Source organism: Palaemon carinicauda, chromosome 5, assembly GCF_036898095.1.
Source record: "Palaemon carinicauda isolate YSFRI2023 chromosome 5, ASM3689809v2, whole genome shotgun sequence".
Classification (NCBI taxonomy): Eukaryota; Metazoa; Arthropoda; class Malacostraca; order Decapoda; family Palaemonidae; genus Palaemon; species Palaemon carinicauda.
In genome coordinates this window covers 144,166,466-144,184,997 of record NC_090729.1, presented here as the reverse complement: position 1 = coordinate 144,184,997, position 18,532 = coordinate 144,166,466, and the positions used below count along the sequence as shown (strand labels likewise).

The window sequence follows — 18,532 nt, the reverse complement described above, 5'->3', positions numbered from 1 at the left end:
CAGCCCTTGCAGAGCAAGGTGCTAGCGAGATGCAGGGACTCCTCATCGTTGAGTACCAACACACTCAGATACTGAGTCCCCAGGCAAAAAGCCAAAAGCCAGTAATGGCTGGGACTTACCACCCTACCTAAGGGTTGAGTCACCCATATTAAATAGCGTGGTTTGTATTTCAGTTACGGAACAAATGACAAATTCGTAGATAATTTGTATTTTTCCTAACTATACAAACATGAGCTATTTAATCAAACTTGCCCGCCGGCCCTGTCCCCCGTGAAGTCCTACCTCTAAGCAATGTGAAGCTCAGCACGTGTGTGTGAGGGGGGGGGGGGGTGGGGTAGTATACTACCCCTCCCTACCCCCCACTAACTAGCGGTGGGGTAGTAAACCCTCGTTAAAATTCTAATGGCTCGTCATTTCAGCTACGCCGAAAGTAATTACCCATGTTAAATAGCTAAGGTTTGTATAGTTAGGAAAAATACAAATTATCTACGAATTTGTCATTTTTATTGTTTGCTCATAAAAAATTGACATTAGGAATAATCCATTTAAGTGACTCAAGTTTGTAAACCTAGGAAAATACAAATTATATTTAAAATGTGTAGTATTGTCTTTTAACTAGAGATAAATTCAGAATTGTAACAAATAAAATACAGGAGTAAAGATTATATTTACAGTTAATTTTTCATTCTTTTATGACTTTCAGATACAGCTCAGTGTCACATAGGATTCCCTGTATGGATCCTTCAGCTAAAGAAGCTCCCATTCTGGATCATTATCAAAAATCTTTTGAAGGTATAGTACTCAACATCTCATTAACCTAGCTAGCGTAGTGTATCCTTTTGTGTTGGAACTTTTGGTAATGTAATGATGTAAGATTATCTCTCTCTCTCTCTCTCTCTCTCTCTCTCTCTCTCTCTCTCTCTCTCTCTCTCTCTCTCTCTCTCTCTCTCTTTTATATATAGAAAACTTGCATATTTATATCATAGAGTTGTAGTACCTCATGCTTATACAATCACATTATCTGTTTCTAAAATGTTGATTTGATAAGTACTGTAAAGAATTTTTATGTTCAGTTGTAAGTTTTTTCAGTTTGAGATTTTTTTCAAAAAGAGAAAATAAACCATAGAACTGTTATTACACAGTGGTGATATACTGTTACTGTATACATTATTCTCATTGGTGTTATATGTGCATGCTTTATGTAGTATTTTAATTCCCATACTTTTGTATTTCATTCTCATAACATGCATACTGTACTTTGGGCTTAGTTTTGCTTAGTAGTCATAACTAGTCTACCTCAATTTTTAAGGTAGACCAGGTCATATGGTGACCCTTCTTACCCTGTGTTGAAAGCTGTATCTGTCATTAGTGATACTTCATCTAGGTTGGGGACTGGTTTCATTCTTATATAAATTTGTATGTGTATGTCTGTGTTGAAGCGCATTGTTGCAGAATCTATTGTGCAGTTCTCTCCATTCTTGGAAACTTAATTGTTAACAGATGAAGCATGCTAAATTCCTCCAAATTCTCAAAATCAAATCATCACAATGTATATAAAACAGTTTATTATTTCTTCTAACCTTAAACTTAAATAATCCTGAAATTGTTAATTGGTCCACATGCCAGTAAATAGGATTGGTGTATTCATCTTAGTATCTTGGGATATATGGAGTTTCTACTTTTCTTCTATCAATTTATTTGTTTTTGAGGATATTTATTATTTGTGTGTATAGGTTGCAATATGTTGCACATGCTAATGCTCTCGTTTTAAGTATTTTTGGTTGATGATCGGTGTGTTTTCCTGTGAAGTGTGTTTCTTTTTATTATCCTGTTTTTAAACATTAAACTTACCCGCTGGTTATATAAAAATAGCTTTAGTCCCTGACGTCCGGCAGAAATTCAAAAACTCGTGGCAATCGTAGATAGAGTTGCCAGGTGTACACTAGCACCCTCACGGGAGATAGGCCGAACCATTCCATACATCACCAGATCTTCCCTGCCGCCATTGCTGGCAACATCGTTTGGAATTCACTCGTGATTAACCTGGATTTTAGCAGTTACGGTATCTTGGTGATGTACTCCTAAATATGGTTTCAGGCATTCACTTACTTTGTTTTTGTTTGGTATTTGATCGCTATGTTATAGCTTAAAAGGTGGGATTAGAAGTTTTTTCAATCTACTTTAAACTAATGAGAACTTGATGGCGGTAGGGAAACACCCCGCCTTCTCTGTGAGGTCATAGTCATATGACGTAAGCTAGAATATGACTTGCATTTTCTTTCTTTTTCTACAAAGAATGATAAGTGAATACTATCTTACAAAGTATTAAGGATTATGTTATTTTAAGAAAATTTTTGTCCTTTTAGTATACTTTCTTTAGATAATCTTCGATCTGTTTTCAAAGAATTACCTAAACTAGCGTTCAGTTTTATTTACGCTACGCAGTTCTCAGTCAATCGTTACAGTATTACAATTTTCTTTGTATCGTTATTTATGAAAAGTAAATTCTTCTTAAAAACCAAAGTATTTAAGTTGTATTAGATAAAAAGGAATATGTTATTTTACACTAATATTTGTCCTTTTCGTATTTTTTCTTGAGCTAATCTTTTTGCAAAGATTTAGGAAAATTAGTGTACAGTTAATTTTACACGACTAGTATTCATGTCAATCGATATAGTCTCATGATTCTTTGTATCGTTGTTTACTTGTTCGTTTTTGGGAATACTAAATTTTTTCGTACAATATATATAGATGTTCCAATTGTAAAATGTGACTAATCATCTTTTATTGGAAACCCTTAAGTAATAAGGGTTGTTTACATATATATATATATATATATATATATATATATATATTATATATATATATATATATATATATATATATATATTTATTCTTTATTCCTATATCTATTCATTTAATATTTTATATATAAAATATTTTGTTACATTTTATATAGGATTCAATTCCTATTGCATTTTCATTCAAGCCCTTGACAGAATAGTAAGAATGTCTTCTTTTGGTCTTATGCCAAAGATTTTAAAAGTGCCAGTTAATTAGTGCAGTGAATTTATTCAATACAGGGGAGGGTGCTTCTGTTCGGACCTGTCGTTATCCTAGCCTTAGACCTCTCTCAAGCTCCCTGGCCCATGGGAGAAGTAATGTCGATCGGCGAAAGGAAGCGAGAGGCATTAGCCTGGCACCGAGCATCTTGTAAGACCCGAACTAAAGTCCCCTCGAGCGTTCCTGTTAACGATTCCCAGAACGCTCGCCCTCGCCGCAGGTAAGGCGAGGTAAAAGTGTTTTCTGACACCAAACGCAGAGCTTTGGACATCGAGCGTCCAGCAAGGCTAGCTACTAATGCTGCTGTAAGAGTTTGACACAATGTTTGTAACTTAGTGCAACTTCTTGGTTTCTCTTTTTGGATGATTGACCGTTCTAGACGTGATCGGCATAGTTCCGAGCGTCTGAATCGCAAGCATTTTTAATCACGAGCCTCTTCGTTCTGAAAGTCACGTGGCGCCGAGCGTTAAGCAGTTACGTGGCGTCAAGCTTCCAGCAGTTGAACTTTACGTCGAGTGTCAAGCAGTTTGTCATGACGCCGAACGCCAAGCAGTTTCGTGTCGTCAAGCAGTTGGCCGTGACACTGCATGTCATGCTTAGCTCCAAGCATCTAGATCGCGAGCGTCTGAATCGTGAACGGCATTGTTCCGAGAGTCACATGACGCTGAACGCCAAGCAGTTGCATGGCGTCTGGCTTCCAACAGTTGGACTTGACGTCGAATGTTAGGCAGTTATACGTGACGCCGAGTGTCGTGCAGTTCCATGGCTTCAAGCTTTCAACATTTGGACTTGACGTCTAGTGTCAAGATCACGAACGTCTTAGTTCCGATTGTAATGATCATGAGCGTCTAGCGTTGGAACATTGTTACGCCAGGCGCTATATTAAAAGATACAGAAATAAATATTAACTGGAAAGATATTATTTTCTCAGACCAAGGCTCGCTTGAACTAATTCTTGGTGTCTGTTGGAGAGGGAGAATTAAACCTCTAAAAGCATTGAGGTCAGAATTCAGGACTTAAGGAGTTGACTCCTAGGAAACAAGACATCTCTACCTTGGTTAGAGACTTGTAGGAGGAAGGGAGTGACGATCTCTTTTCCCCTATTTATCTTTTAGTGGAATTCTCTTAGGAGACGGACTTTAAGAAACTCATGAGAGTTTTTTCTGAAGAGTTTTCAATTTATTTTGTACCTGCTGCTCCTAGTCCCGTCTTCAGAGTTTTATGCTAGGGAAGGCGTCGAAGGAGTCTGTTTTCTAAGATGGTGCTGGTAGGGCAGTGTAATAGCGCGTTCTCAATGCAGCATGAAGAGCCTAACTGCAGATGTTGGTGCAGCAGCACGTTCAAGTGGAGCAGCAGGAAGTGCATTAGTGCTTTTGTGAGAGAAGGCAGTGCTCCCTTTTTGCTGTGTGCTTGTGGGCTTAGGTCTTTGGGGTCTTGAGTCTGATCCTACGTCAAAACCCTGATCAACAATGCTGCAGTTCAACCGGCTTTGTGAGAGAAGTCGTTGTACATAGAAAAATTCTCGATCATCTAATTGAGCTTGAGGATGATGGGAGACTGGATGCAATGAGGCATTAAAACTTATGAAGCCAGCTTCCTTATCAATGAAGCAGGATAACTTTGCACCCCCCCCCCTTTTTTTTTTCTTCCTCTCTTCTCCCTCAAGAGTTGGTCAAAGACACAGGTTTTGGTGTATAAATCCGCTAGAAAGTTTCTGCATACTTTTTCTCTAAACTGCACAGACAACAGTAGGAGCCAGACTTAACTACTTCTAGCGAGCTGGGAGAGGAGAGGAACAGACCTTTGGTCCGTGCTTTCACTAAAGGATGGATGCGAAATCTTTTTCCTAGTGAAACCCCTACATTAGTTACTCCGATAGACCTCTCTGCCATATACAGAGAGGAGCCTATGAGACAGGCTTTGCAACATCAAGTGTGTGTCTTTTTGGAGAGGGAGGCTATTGCCTGGTCCTGGATGTCACTGCTCTCTACGCCTTCGTTCAGAAGACAAAGTTCTCCATGGAGACATCGAAATCAGTCCTTTCAACAGTAGGAAAGGTCCACTGGATGGCCTCTTTAGATCTCCAGGATGCTTCTACATCCTCATCCATCCGAACTTCAAGCAATACCGGAAGGTTCGTGTATAGGAGGAAGTTGTCCAGTTTTGGGCTCTTTGTTTTGGTCTAAGCACCACCCCTCAAATAGATGGTGCGTCTGTTAGGACCTGTCGTTTTTTTAATCCTTGGACCTTTTCCCTGGGAGAAGAAATGTCGAACGACTAAGGAAACAAGAGGCTTTAGCTCCTGAGCAGACGCCTACTCGAGCATACCTATTGACGCTTCCCAGGACGCTCGCCTTCATCATAGGAAAGGTGAGGTGAAAGTTTTTTTTTTTTTCGTCTTCAGATGACGCAGCACCCAGACAAGGCTGGCATCAACTTCCATACCTCTGAAGAGGAAGGTGGACACGGTCAATCAGCGTCCTATCATGACACCACAGGCTTCTGGTTGTAGTCTTTGGAGCAGTCCTGAGCGTTTTTTCTTTCTACCGAAGAAAACTCTCCTACCAAACATCTTTTTAGGATGTCGGCAACTGTCAAATAACGTCCAACTCACCCAGTTGCAGGACAGTTGTCTGAGCCTAGCATGGCAATGGTTCATGCTCCTTCTCAACCGTCAAACTGGTTATCATCTTCTGGACGCTCTGCGTGTTTTTAAACAGTGTAGAAAGAGAGCTTGTGGTACCACAACAGTTTGACCCTATTTTTATTACACTGCCAGATTTGCAACAGAAGCTCTCTTCGCTCATGCTAGTTTGTCGGCCTGTGAACAACAAGAGAGTAGCAGGCCTGGACCCTGAGTGTCGGGTAACTTCACACCTGGACACCAAGCGTAGCGAGGCTACTAGTTGAGATGTTCTTGATGACGAACGTCTTTACAACTCCCTAGTTAAATATCGTATTTTAGGCATTTTTAACCCAAGGAGTCAAGCAAAGAGACTTGACGTCGTACGTCCACCTAACAGGACGTCGAGCTTCCAGTGGAACAGGACGTGACGTCGAGCGTCTATCGAGACGCAACGTTAACCATCAAGCACAATGCGCCCCTTAGCGTCAAACAGCTCGTGACATGGTCTTGTACGCGCTCCCACCATTCAAAGTGCTCTACAAGGTGTTACAAAAGTTTGTGTTCACGAGGGAACCAGTTTAACTTTAGTGGCTCCCTTCTGGCCGTCAAGAGGTTGGTTCACAGAGGTACTGGAATGGATGGTGGATGTTCCAAGAAGCCTGTCATTGAGAATAGATCTTCTCAAACAATCTCACCTGGCAAGAAACCATCTAAACCTCCAAGCTCTACGTCTGACTGCGTTTAGACTATTGAAAAACTCGCAAGATCTAGAGGATTTTCGAAGGAGGCAGCTAAGGCTACCGGTAGAACAAGGAGGACTTCTACCATCAAGGTTTACCAGTCGAAGTGGGAGGTTTTTAGAGAGTGGTGTAGAGCTAAATCAGGTTCTTCATCCAGTACCTCTGTAACACAAATTTCCGATTTCTTCTTAGACCTTAGGAGAAAGCACAACTTTTCCTCCTCGACCATCAAGGGGTACAGGAGAATGCTGGCAGCTGTCTTCAGACACAGGAATTTAGATCTGTCAAATAATAAAGACCTTCAAGATCTTCTCAGATCTTTTGAGACTTCTAAAAAGCATCAACAAGAATCACCAGCCTGGAATTTAGATGTTTTAAAATTCTTTATGAGTGACAGATTCCAGCCTTTACACTCTGCTTTTTTAAAGATCTGACTTAGAAGACACTTTTCTTAGTAAGTCTGGCAACAGTTAAGAGAGTCAGTGAAATTCACGCTTTTAGCAAGAATATTGGTTTCAGAAACGGAGAAGCCATATGCTCCTTGCAACTTGGATTCCTGGCCAAAACAAACGTCCTTTTCATGCATGGCATAAATCTTTCGAGATTGCTAACCTCTCTGATATGGTTGGTGAAGAGTTGGAGAAAGTTCTGTGTCCTGTTAGAGCACTGAAGTTCTATCTGGACAGAACTAAAGATTTAAGAGGCAATTCAGAAGCTCTTTGGTGCCCAGTCAGGAAGCCTGCGTTACCGATGTCTAAAAACGCCTTATCATTTTTTATAAGGCTGTTAATTAGAGAGGCTCACTCACACTATGGTGAGGCAGACCTTAAGCTGCTAAAAGTAAAGACTCATGAAGTTAGAGCTGTGGCAACTTCTGTAGCTTTTAAACAAAATCGTTCTCTGCAAAGCATCATGAATACAATCCTTTTGGAGGAGTAAATCTGTATTCGCCTCGCATTACTTGAAACGTGTCCAGACTCTTTATGAGTACTGCTACACTTTGGGACCATTCGTAGCAACGAGTGCAGTAGTAGGTAAAGGATCTACCATTACGTTCCCCTTATCCCTAGTACCCTTTTATTTCTCTTGGAACTTTGATATATTTTTATGGTTGTATGTGGAGATTGGTCGACAGTCTTCCGCAATCTTTGATTTAGTCAGGTGGTCATTTTGTTCCTTAAAAGCACCCGGAACAAGGGTACTAGTTGAGGTCCTGTCAGCATAGAGGTTATTACCCATTTGACAGCTCCTAGAGATCTTCAGCCCCCTGGGTAGACTGCTGGATCTCATAAGGATAGCAGACATAATGAGGCAGAGAATCATTGAAGTCAGCTTCCTTCACAGGTACGAACCCTTAAGCTTGTTTTAATTAATTCTTAAGTAATATTCCAACAATGTTGCTGTCTCTAACCCTCCACCAAGAGTGTCAATCAGCTATTTTTATATAACCAGTGGGTAATTTTAATGTTTAAAAATATTTTCATAATAAAATAAATTTTTAAACATACCCGCTGGTTATATAACTTTTATTCCCACCCTCCTCCCCTCTAGAGACCTATGGGCATGGAAGATCTGGTGATGTATGGAATGGTTCGGCCTATCTCCCGTGATGGCGCTAGTGTACACCTGGCAACTCTATCTTCGATTGCCGCAAGTTTTTTAATTTCTGATGGACGTCAGGGACTAAATCTATTTTTATATAACCAGCGGGTAAGTATGTTCAAAAATTTATTTTATTATGAAAATATAATTTTTTATTTATGGATAGATGGTTATTTTCCAGTACACACTGGATTTAGGTTAGGAGACTATTTATAATAGAAACAGTACTACATTTATTTCATGAAGTCATACTTGAGAGTCACTTAAGTATGTGTACGAAAGCTTGGGTTTTTATACCTTATACAGTAATAAGATTTTTCATAACTCTGACCATCCTTTGCATTCAGATCTTACCCCAGTACCATCATCCTCGTAATCTAGGTATGCAGTTAATTATAATTGTCATGCCTTCTCTATCATAAGGCTCAATACTTCACAGTATTCTAGAAGTTTTATTCCTGCTATGACCAGATTGTGGAATGGATATTTCAGGCAGTTGAATCGGTGGAACTTCAAAAGTTCAAACTTGCAGCGAATGTTTCATGTTGAACAGGTTGACATAAGTCTCTCTTGTTTATGAGAGATTTATTTTAATATTACTGTTCTTAAAATACTTTTTGATAACTGTTCATCACTTCTCTTGTAGTTTATTTCCTTTCCTCAGTGGGCTAGTTTTCCTTATAGGAGACATGGGGCTAATAGCATCCTGCTTTTCCAACAAGGGTTGTAGCTTAGCTAGTTGTAATAATAATTAATTTTTTTCTTTTAATTTTTTTTTTTTTATTTATTCATTTATTTTTTTTTAACTCCTACATTCCTCCCCTGTGGGGATCAACCAGCTGGGTATTTTGGTTATACTTATGGGCTGAAACTATTTATGGTTTTCCAGTTAATCACTTAATCTCCCTAACTCGGTTTATCTGTGTTGTCTGTGGAATATTATTGACCTTTACCTGTCTCCATGTGGTTCATTGGCTTTATCATGTAATGTTTTATGTATGGCAAGACTGTTCAAGATTATCAAGAAATGTTTTCTCTACCTTTAAGTGAGATTTTATGCTAAATGTTACAGTAAATAGTTATTAGAAAACATATCACTCTTATCCTGTGAGTCATTTGTAAGGTTCAACTTTTCAAACCTTGTAGGCTATGAGGAGGAAGAATTCAAATACTCCAGGTGTTCTGATAATCAATTGAATTATTCATAAATGGTGTATAAATGTGGTGCATGATTGAGATAGAAAGTTTAAGTGGAAGAAGGTTTTTACTTTTCATGAGATAATTCAAATCCAGTGGTTGGCCGGGTGGTGCATAGTTCCAATAAGGAATGTGAATGCAGTGGCTGAAATTGCTGTGCTTGAATCACAATCTTCTTGTTTGGAATGAGTTTTTAGTTGTATCAATTATGCTATATTCCACTATTTCAGATTCTCTTATCCTCTCTTGTTAACTGATAGTATATCCTTTTCTTCTACATGGTAGCTATGAATGTTTATAATCTAAACTATTCTGATATTGTATATTGCTTAGTGTACAGTTTTCTGATAATGGATTTGTAGGTAAGGAATATAGTTTCTGAATTTATTAATACTATTAAGCCAAAGTGCTTAAGATAATTTAATTTTACCACATAAACTTTGATTCATTCCATGTCCCTCTGTTTGTTCTTTGACAGTGGTGTAGGTCATTTGGTTCAAACTTCTGCTGTAGTGCCCATTTTGGAAAATCAGTCTTTAGATTCATTAGACACACTCTTGAATTCTATAGTAGAATCCCAGGTCATGTCTGCTGGTGCATTTCTAAGTTCCTGAATTTTTTTTTTCAGAGCCAAGTACTTACAGTCAACCTTTGTTTACCATATTGCATTGCACCCCTCTTCCCAAATGAACAGTCAGTACTTTTCCTATTACAGTTTCTGGTTTGGCAAACTTTCATTAAGCAGTTGAATGATTCAGTGCTGATATTCACTGTTAAGGATTCACTCTTGCAATCAGATTCACCAAGTGTTCCATTAGTTAATAAATGGTCAAGATTTCCATTTCTGAACCCTTCTCGTGCTGATCAGGTTACAGTTTCTGGCACAAAAATTCCATGCTGAGCAGTCTCTTAGTTTTAAGGACTTACTGATATGTCAACTTCAACAAGTTTTCCTTTAGTTAAAAATTTGTAAACCCTTCTCATTCCAAATAAACACACTACTAACTGTACAATTAAAGTTTTAATATAGCCGAACGTTTTGTTGTGTTCGCATTTAAGCAATTATGTTCTGATAATTTTTCTTGCTTTTAAGGATTCACTTACGCATTCAGATTTGGAAAGTGTCCCCTTGATTAATAAAGGTGTTAGTAATTTTTGGCATACTGATGATTTAGGATGAATTAGGTACGTGATCTTGGATAATACTATTACTATTTTTATCCCTGGTGCTAGTAATAGCACTTTCATTGTCCCATACTTGTGTGGTTTGAGCAAAAGGACAATGGACATGCTGGGGTTAGCACCTCTAGAATTGAAGGATAGCTCTGTTTTGACTTGGTATCGCAAGGGTGTAGAAGATTTAGGTACGTTGATGTTTACAACTCTTGTGGCCGGTTTTATATTAAGAAAATATTTGCGATTACTGTAAAACAAATTTTTAGCAAGAAATATTTTGATGTCTTAAGAGCACTTTTACAATCACTTAACAATTCATCATTACATTAGGGTGTACTTTTGTCGTCTAGTCCTTTATCATCCAAGGGTTGTGCCACTGCAAGATCTTTTGAGTTTTCTTTCACACAAAAGAATAAACCATTATTCAGGAAGGGACTTGTGATGAAGCATTCTCGATAGGAGACAGATTAACTCATTTCAGGCAGGTAATGTCTTCATTCTGAACAATGGGTTCTTTTAATTGTAAAGGAGGGATATTATGTACCCCGTACTTCTTCATCCCCTTTATCAAAATGGACAATTCCTGTTCCAAGTTGCATCAACAACGTGATGATATGACAGACTTTGTTGTTTGAAGTTTGAAGAGTTCTAGAAAATTGAATTTTAGTAATAGTAATGGATCCATCCCTTGGTGGTTACAATCAATAATTTGTGGTTCCAGAAACATTAAGGCTCTGGAGGCTAGTCCTGGATGTATTCCTGGCCTAATTCTTAATGGAAGCTCCTTGCACATTATTAGCAGCTATAAGGAATTAGGGCTATACGTTCTCCATCGTTTTTACTGATACCTACTTTCTTGTGCATATTCAGCAGGATTCAAGAAAATCCCTTCTGTTTATTTGTGAGGAGATGTAAAGTTATGTGAATTCTTTTGTTTCTGTATGAATATGGTTCGTCGGGTTTTTACAAGGATGATGGCTTTGAATTTCCAGAGGGTTAAACCATCTGGGTATAAGTCTTTTTATCTATTAGGTAGTAAGTTAGCCATGGCACCAACCACTTGTTGAGATACTACCGCTATAGAGTTATTGTGTCCTTTGACTGGCCAGACAGTATGACATTGGATCCCTCTTTCTGGTTATGGCTCATTTTCCTTTGCTTATACATACACTGAATAGTCTTGCCTATTTTTTCACATTCTACTATCCTCATACACCTGACAACATATGAGATCACCAAACAAATTTTCTTCGCTCAAGGAGTTAACAATTGCATGGTAATTGTTGTGTGGCTACTTTCCCCTTGGTAAGGGTAGAAGAGACTCTTTAGCTATGGTAAGCAGCTCTTCTCGGAGAACACTCCATAATCAAATCATTATTCTCATCTTGGGTAGTGCCATAGCCTCTCCACCATGGTAGAGTTCTCTTGCATAAGAGAACACTATTCTATCTTATTTCTCTTCCTCTTATTATTTTGAAGTTTTTTTTTATAGTTTATATATGAAAGATCCATTGTAATGGGCTTAAAATATTTTATATTTTTTATTACTTATGGAAGGGTGTGTGCGAGAAGGAAGTTGAGAGTTAATGTGGGTAAGAGTAAGGTTATGAGATGTACGAGAAGGGAAGGTGGTGCAAGGTTGAATGGAGAGTTACTTGAGGAGGTGGATCAGTTTAAGTACTTGGGGTCTGTTGTTGCAGCAAATGGTGGAATGGAAGCAGGTGTACGTCAGAGAGTGAATGAAGGATGCAGTGTGTTGGGGGCATGAATGTAAAGAGAGTTCTCTATGAGAAAGTGATTGTACCTACTGTGATGTATGGATCGGAGTTGTGGGGAATGGAAGTGACGGAGAGACAGAAATTGAACGTGTTTGAGATGAAGTGTCTAAGGAGTATGGCTGGTGTATCTCGAGTAGATAGGGTTAGGAACGAAGTAGTGAGGGTGAGAACGGGTGTAAGAAATGCTTTAGCAGCTAGAATGGATATGAATGTGTTGAGGTGTTTTGGACATGTTGAGAGAATGGAAAATGGCTGTCTGCTAAAGAAGGTGATGAATGCAAGAGTTGATGGGAGAAGTACAAGAAGAAGGCCAAGGTTTGGGTGGATGGATGGAGTGAAGGAAGCTCTGGGTGATAGGAGGATAGATGTGAGAGAGGCAAGAGAGCGTTCTAGAAATAGGAATGAATGGCGAGCGATTCTGACACAGTTCCGGTAGGCCTTGCTGCTTCCTCCGGTGCCTTGGATGACCACGGAGGTAGCAGCAGTAGGGGATTCAGCATTATGAAGCTCCATCTGTGGTGGATAATGTGGGAGGGTGGGCTCTGCCACCCTAGCAGTACCAGCTGAACTCGGTTGAGTCCCTTGTCAGGCTGGGAGGAACATAGAGAGGAGATGTCCCCTTTTTTGTTTCATTTGTTTGATGTCTGCTACCCCCCAAAATTGGGGTAAGTGCCTTGGTATATGTATGTATGTATGTATTACTTATGTTGTTTATTTCGTTGTTTCCTTTACTCTCGGGACTATTTTTATCTGTTGGATCACCTAGCTTATAGCATCTTGCTTCTTCAACTAAGGTTGTAGTTTAGCTAGTAATAATATTGATACTAATAGACAATTTCCATATGTTTGGCGTATCCTTAGAGAAGTTCTTGATCTGTGCCATTGGACCTAAAGATGAGGCCTTTTCAGGATTGCCTCAGTTGTATGTCTAAAGAGGACTAATTTCTCCTTGAAAGGATTGACTAAATCTGTCAGTGGTGAGACTTTCCTCTTCCTCAGGATTTTACGTTTCCGGATCTCCCAATTTTGCAACGTTTTCACCGATGTTTTAGGTGTGATTATAGATCATTACCATGTTAGTAATTAAGAAGAGTAGACTGTAGAAGTAAAAAATGCTCTTATAAGGGATCAGCAGGTTAGATGTTGTTTCTTTTAGCGTATGGCTTGCTACAGTTGTCAGAAATGGCTATTTGCCTACTTCTCAAGTTCAGCATGGGAAAATTGAATGAGTTGGAAACTTCATTTTCATGTTCCTTCTTTGGCACAGGTAGTGGGTAGGAATTGTAGAGGATAGATTTCTGTTTTATTAGAGGATTAAAGGTCTACTTTAATTAGGAGTGGTCCTTTTTGTGAGGTTAGGTTTCTGAATTTTCCCCTATCTGTTATTTCTTCTTGGGTCTCTCATTACTAAAGTGCAATTATATGAAGCTGCTCTTCCCATTTGGTAGTTAAAGTCTTGGTAATAAGTACATAGATATCTTGATGACATTTATCCAAGAGAGATTATAGAACTAGAAGAAGAGAGAATCCCACTCTTGCAAAATGTTCCGAAAGACAGCCAAAGAAAGAAAGGCACCACACGGATGGAAACTAAGCAATGTTTCCCCAATCTACAAGGGACCAAGAGAAGAACCTGGCAACTACAGACCTGTGTGTCTAACTTCAGTGCCTTGCAAAAGTTTTGAATCAATTATAGTAGATTCAGTAGTAGAACAGAGAAAAACAATCTTCTGAAAGACGGCCAACATTGATTTAGACTAGAGATCATGTGTGACAAATCTTTTTGGAATTTTTCCTCATGGTTAGCATTTATGACAAAGGCAGGGCAATAGACATCATATACCTAGACTTTCAAAAGGCTTTTGACATATTTCCTCATAATAAATTAATGGTCAAAATTAGAGCGCTAGGCATTACTGACGAGACAGCGGAATCGATAGAAGATTGGCTAACAAACTGAAAACAGAGAGTTGTAATCAATTGAGAAGCTTCAGAGTGAGCTGCTATTACAAACGGAGTACCTCAAAGATCCGTCCTTGGCCCGTTGCTATTTCTGATCTACATTAACAACATAGATTTAGGGTTAACTAGTAGAATAGCCAAATTTATAGATGATGCTAAACTAGGCAGAAATGCTCTGAACTCAGATGTAGAAGCCTTAAGAGAGGGTCTAATGAAGCTAGGAGAATGGTCCAGAAAATAGCAAATGCCTTTCAACTGTGGGAAATGCAAAGTTATGCATATAGATTTTAGTAACCCACTATCAGATTACTCACTGCTAGGTAATGAAATAGAAAGTGTTGACCAGGAGGAAGATCTCGGTATTATTATCAGCAAGGATTTGAAGTTAACCAAACAGACCATAAAAGCTGAAAAGAAAGTACAAAAATTAATGGGTTACATAAAGAGACAATTCAAATAGACACAAAGACATTGTACTACAGCTGTACACATCACTAGTAAGACCCCATTTAGAATACGGAGTCAAATTCTGGGCTCCAAGTATTCAGAAGGATATCGATAGACAGGAAGCAGTACAAGCTAGGGTCACCAAACTATTGCCAGCACTAAGGCAATTTGGATATGGACGAAGGATGGAACGTTTGAACTTATTTGATCTATGAACTCGATGACTAAGGTAACAGCTAATAGAGGCCTTCAAAATTCTTAAAGGAATAGCAAATATAAATCACACACTGTCAAAGCAATGTGTGATTGTTGACCACTCCCTGACCGACCAACCGCTAGCAAAATAGGCTCAACTGTGCATAAGGTAGTACCTAAGAGTCTGGCTGGTTTCTGTATGTCTGGAAATCGCAGTAATCGCTAGCCTTACGTTGTCAATCCTTGCAAGAAAACAGGCTTCTGCCTTGTGCTGCTCAGTGAGGATAGGGATAGCCCAACTTTGAAGAGACTTAAGTGTTGGTTTGGTAGCACTTATGGAAGGTTAGGGACAGAAAAGTTTGAGTCACCCAGGATTAAGTGGATGCGTCAACAAGTGGGTAACTATCTGCCACCCTCCTTTTTTTTTTACACTAATGGTCTCAAAGCTAATAATTATAGAAGTTATTAGCTGAGATTTTCAAACAGACACACTTTAGACAATACTGTATAACAGATAAATAAAAAATGAGAGAGAAACTAAATGTGCAAAATGCCAAATTAACAAATGGTGCCTAGATTTCAAAGAAGGATGCTCTGCTAACCTGCACCGTAATACTTCATGCTGGTTCTGTCAGCAAGAACAGGAAATAGAGAAATTGAAAAATGAAAACCAAGAACTAGGAAAACAATTGATAGAGGTCATGTCAAAGTTCCAACAGTTAGAAATAAGGAACAAAGAAGTCCTAGATGATGATGTAGAAAATGAGGTTAGGATCCGAGAAATACAAAATAAGGTAAAGTCAAGAACAGAACCTGGAGAGGAAATAACAAACAAAAACAAGGATTCCAAGAAGACTAAACAACAGCCAAGAAATGTAACTATCTCCAAAAACAGAATCTCTCCCCTTGCAGAGAAAGAGGAAGATGAGACGTTGTTAATCGGAGACTCCATGGTAAAGGACCAAGGAGAGCACTGCGGCCTCAATAAGAGGAAAAAACTCGGGTCCTATCCAGGTGCCAGTGCGTAGAAGATAGAAGTGGTGGTCAGTAAAACTATAACATAACAAGACCACCACTATTGTTGTTTAGGCAACTGGAAAAACTTATTCCTAAGAGAGTATACTGCTGGCCAAACAGAACCTCTGGTTAAACAGCTAGAAAAAACTGTTGAAACGGCTATAGTTATAGGCATTCTCCCAAGACTCAATGTCAGCCACTTCACCCTCAGTAAGGCCATAGGGATAAACGAAAGGCTGAAGTCTACATGCCAGAAAATGAAATTTAAACCGTAGATCTTTGGGATACATTCTACACCAAGAGAAAATTATACAGAAGAGATAGGCATTACCGAGACCATGATTCAAGAAAAAAAAATGGATTTTATCGGAGAATACGGAATCCCAGGTTTCAAGCTTTTCAAGAAAGACCGCCTTACCAAAAAAGGAGGGGCAATGCTCTATGTTAAAAATCACTTAAACCCCTTAGAAATTAAATTAGAAACTGAATGTGAAGTGATAGGTGCAAACATCAACACCATATGAAAATATATGTTCAAACATCAACATGAAAAAATATGTTCATACTAGTAATATACAGACTACCACACCAAACACAAGAACAGGACGATGAGCTGTAAAGACAACTTGGACAAGAAGTTAACAATTTAGCTGTCGTTATGGGAGACTTCAATGCTGCAGTAAACTGGGACACTATGAATTCTGCATTAAACACAGAGGGACATAGGTTACTAGAATTTGTTAACAGTGAATTCCTCTATCAGTGGGTCGATAAACTAATTAGGGGAAACAACATACTAGATATCGTGGTAACAACAGAAGAAAATTTAGTAACGTGTTTCATAGGCAAACATATTAGCAAAAGTAACCACAAAATAGTTTGGTTTCAGGTAAATATTCCTCATCTAAAAGAAAGGAAAATTATCAAAAAAGTTAGACTATAAATGTTGTAACTGGATAAAACTGAAGGATTACTCCCAAGAATTTAGAATACGACGTAACGGAACATAGATACACAATGGGACTCCTTTTTAGAAATATATAAAGAAAAAAGGCGCAAATATATACTGCATAGAAAAATTTTACCAAATGGAACTCCACAGCCCAAGTGGTTCAACAGAGAAATAGCCAATGCAATAAGATGTAGAGACAGCAAACATAAATCAATGGGTCCACAGCCTTCAATTCATGAAATTTCTGAGCACAAGAAGTTAAGCCGAAAGGAAGATAAACTAGTTAGAAAGGCCAAGACCAATGAAGAGAGAAGAGTGGCTTGAGCTAGTAAAGAAAACCCAAAAGAATTTTCTGCACATGTAAACAGTAGAAAACCAATCAAAAACAACATTAGCCCATTAAGAGGCTCGTCTTATATCAAATGATTTGGAAAAAACCAAACTGATGAATGCATATTTCATAACTGTATTCTCTAGGGAAGAATCAACAACCCTCCCTATTAAATAGAATTGCCTTTACAATTGATGATGTCAAAAATAAAATAGAAGGACTCAGTAAGTCTAAGGCCCCTGGTCCAGATGATATCCATCCAAGAGAGATTATGGAACTGGAAGAAGAGAGATCCCCACACTTTTACAAAATCTTCCGAAAGAAGGCACCACAGGGATGGAAACTAGGCAGTGTTCCTCCAATCTAAAAGAATGGACCAAAAGAAGAACCTGGCAACTACAAACTTGTGTGTCTAACTTCAGTGCCTTGCAAAAGTTTTGAATCAATTATAGTAAATTCAATTGTAGAACATGGAGAGAAAACTAATCTTCTAATACACAGTCAACATGATTTTAGACAGATCATGTGTAACAAATATTTTGATATTTTTGCACTTTGTTTAGCATTTATGACGAAAGCAAGCAGGGCTATAAACATCATATACCTAGATTTACAAAAAGCTTTTGATAAATTTCCTCATAAAAGATTAATAGTTAATAATAGAGCACTAGACATCATTGACGAGCCAGCTGAAGGGATCGAAGCTTGGCTAACAAGCCGAAAACAGAGTTGTAATCAATAGACAAGGTTCAGTGTGGGCAGCTGTTACAACCGGCGTACTTCAAGGATCCGTCCATGGCCCATTTCTATTCTGATCTACATTAACGACATAGATTTAGGATTAACTAGTAGAATAGCCAAATTTTCCGATGATACTAAACTAGGGGTAAATGATGCAAGCTCAGAAGACATAGAATCCTTAAGGGAAGAAAATGACAAAGGTCTTTCAACTATGGGCAATGTAAAGTCATGCATATAGGTTATAGTAACCCACAATCAGATTACTGCTGGGTAATGAACTAGAAAGTGTGGACCAGGAGGAAGATCTGGGTATTATTATCAGCAAGGATTTGAAGTTCACCAAACAGGCCATAAAAGCTAAAAAGAAAGCATAAAAACTAATAGGTTACATAAAGAGACAATTCAAATACAGAAAAGAAGACTTGGTACTACAATTGTACACATCACTAGTAAGACCCCCATCTAGAATACGCAATCCAATTCTGGGTTCCAAGCATTCAGAAGGATATAGATAGACTGGAAGCAGTACAAGCTAGGGCCACCAAACTAATCCCAATACTAAGGTTATTTGGATATAGACGGAGCATGGAACGTTTGAACTTGACAGGTAAGGGGACAGTTAATAGAAGCATTCAAACTATCTATTTATGCATGGCACAAGTCAGACCAGAGGTAACGGTTACAAACTGGAATTGAAAAGATACA

General features: G+C 38.5%; 1 protein-coding gene across 1 annotated transcript in view; it reads left to right on the top strand.

Moving 5' to 3' along the window:
- LOC137641531 (zinc finger and SCAN domain-containing protein 2-like) overlaps positions 1-18,532 on the top strand; it is an 83,171-nt gene that overhangs the window by 17,835 nt on the left and 46,804 nt on the right. Inside the window, exon 2 of the mRNA XM_068374171.1 lies at positions 704-792. The gene's annotated coding sequence lies outside the window, so the exon portion shown is untranslated. The remainder of the gene's footprint in view (positions 1-703; positions 793-18,532) is intronic.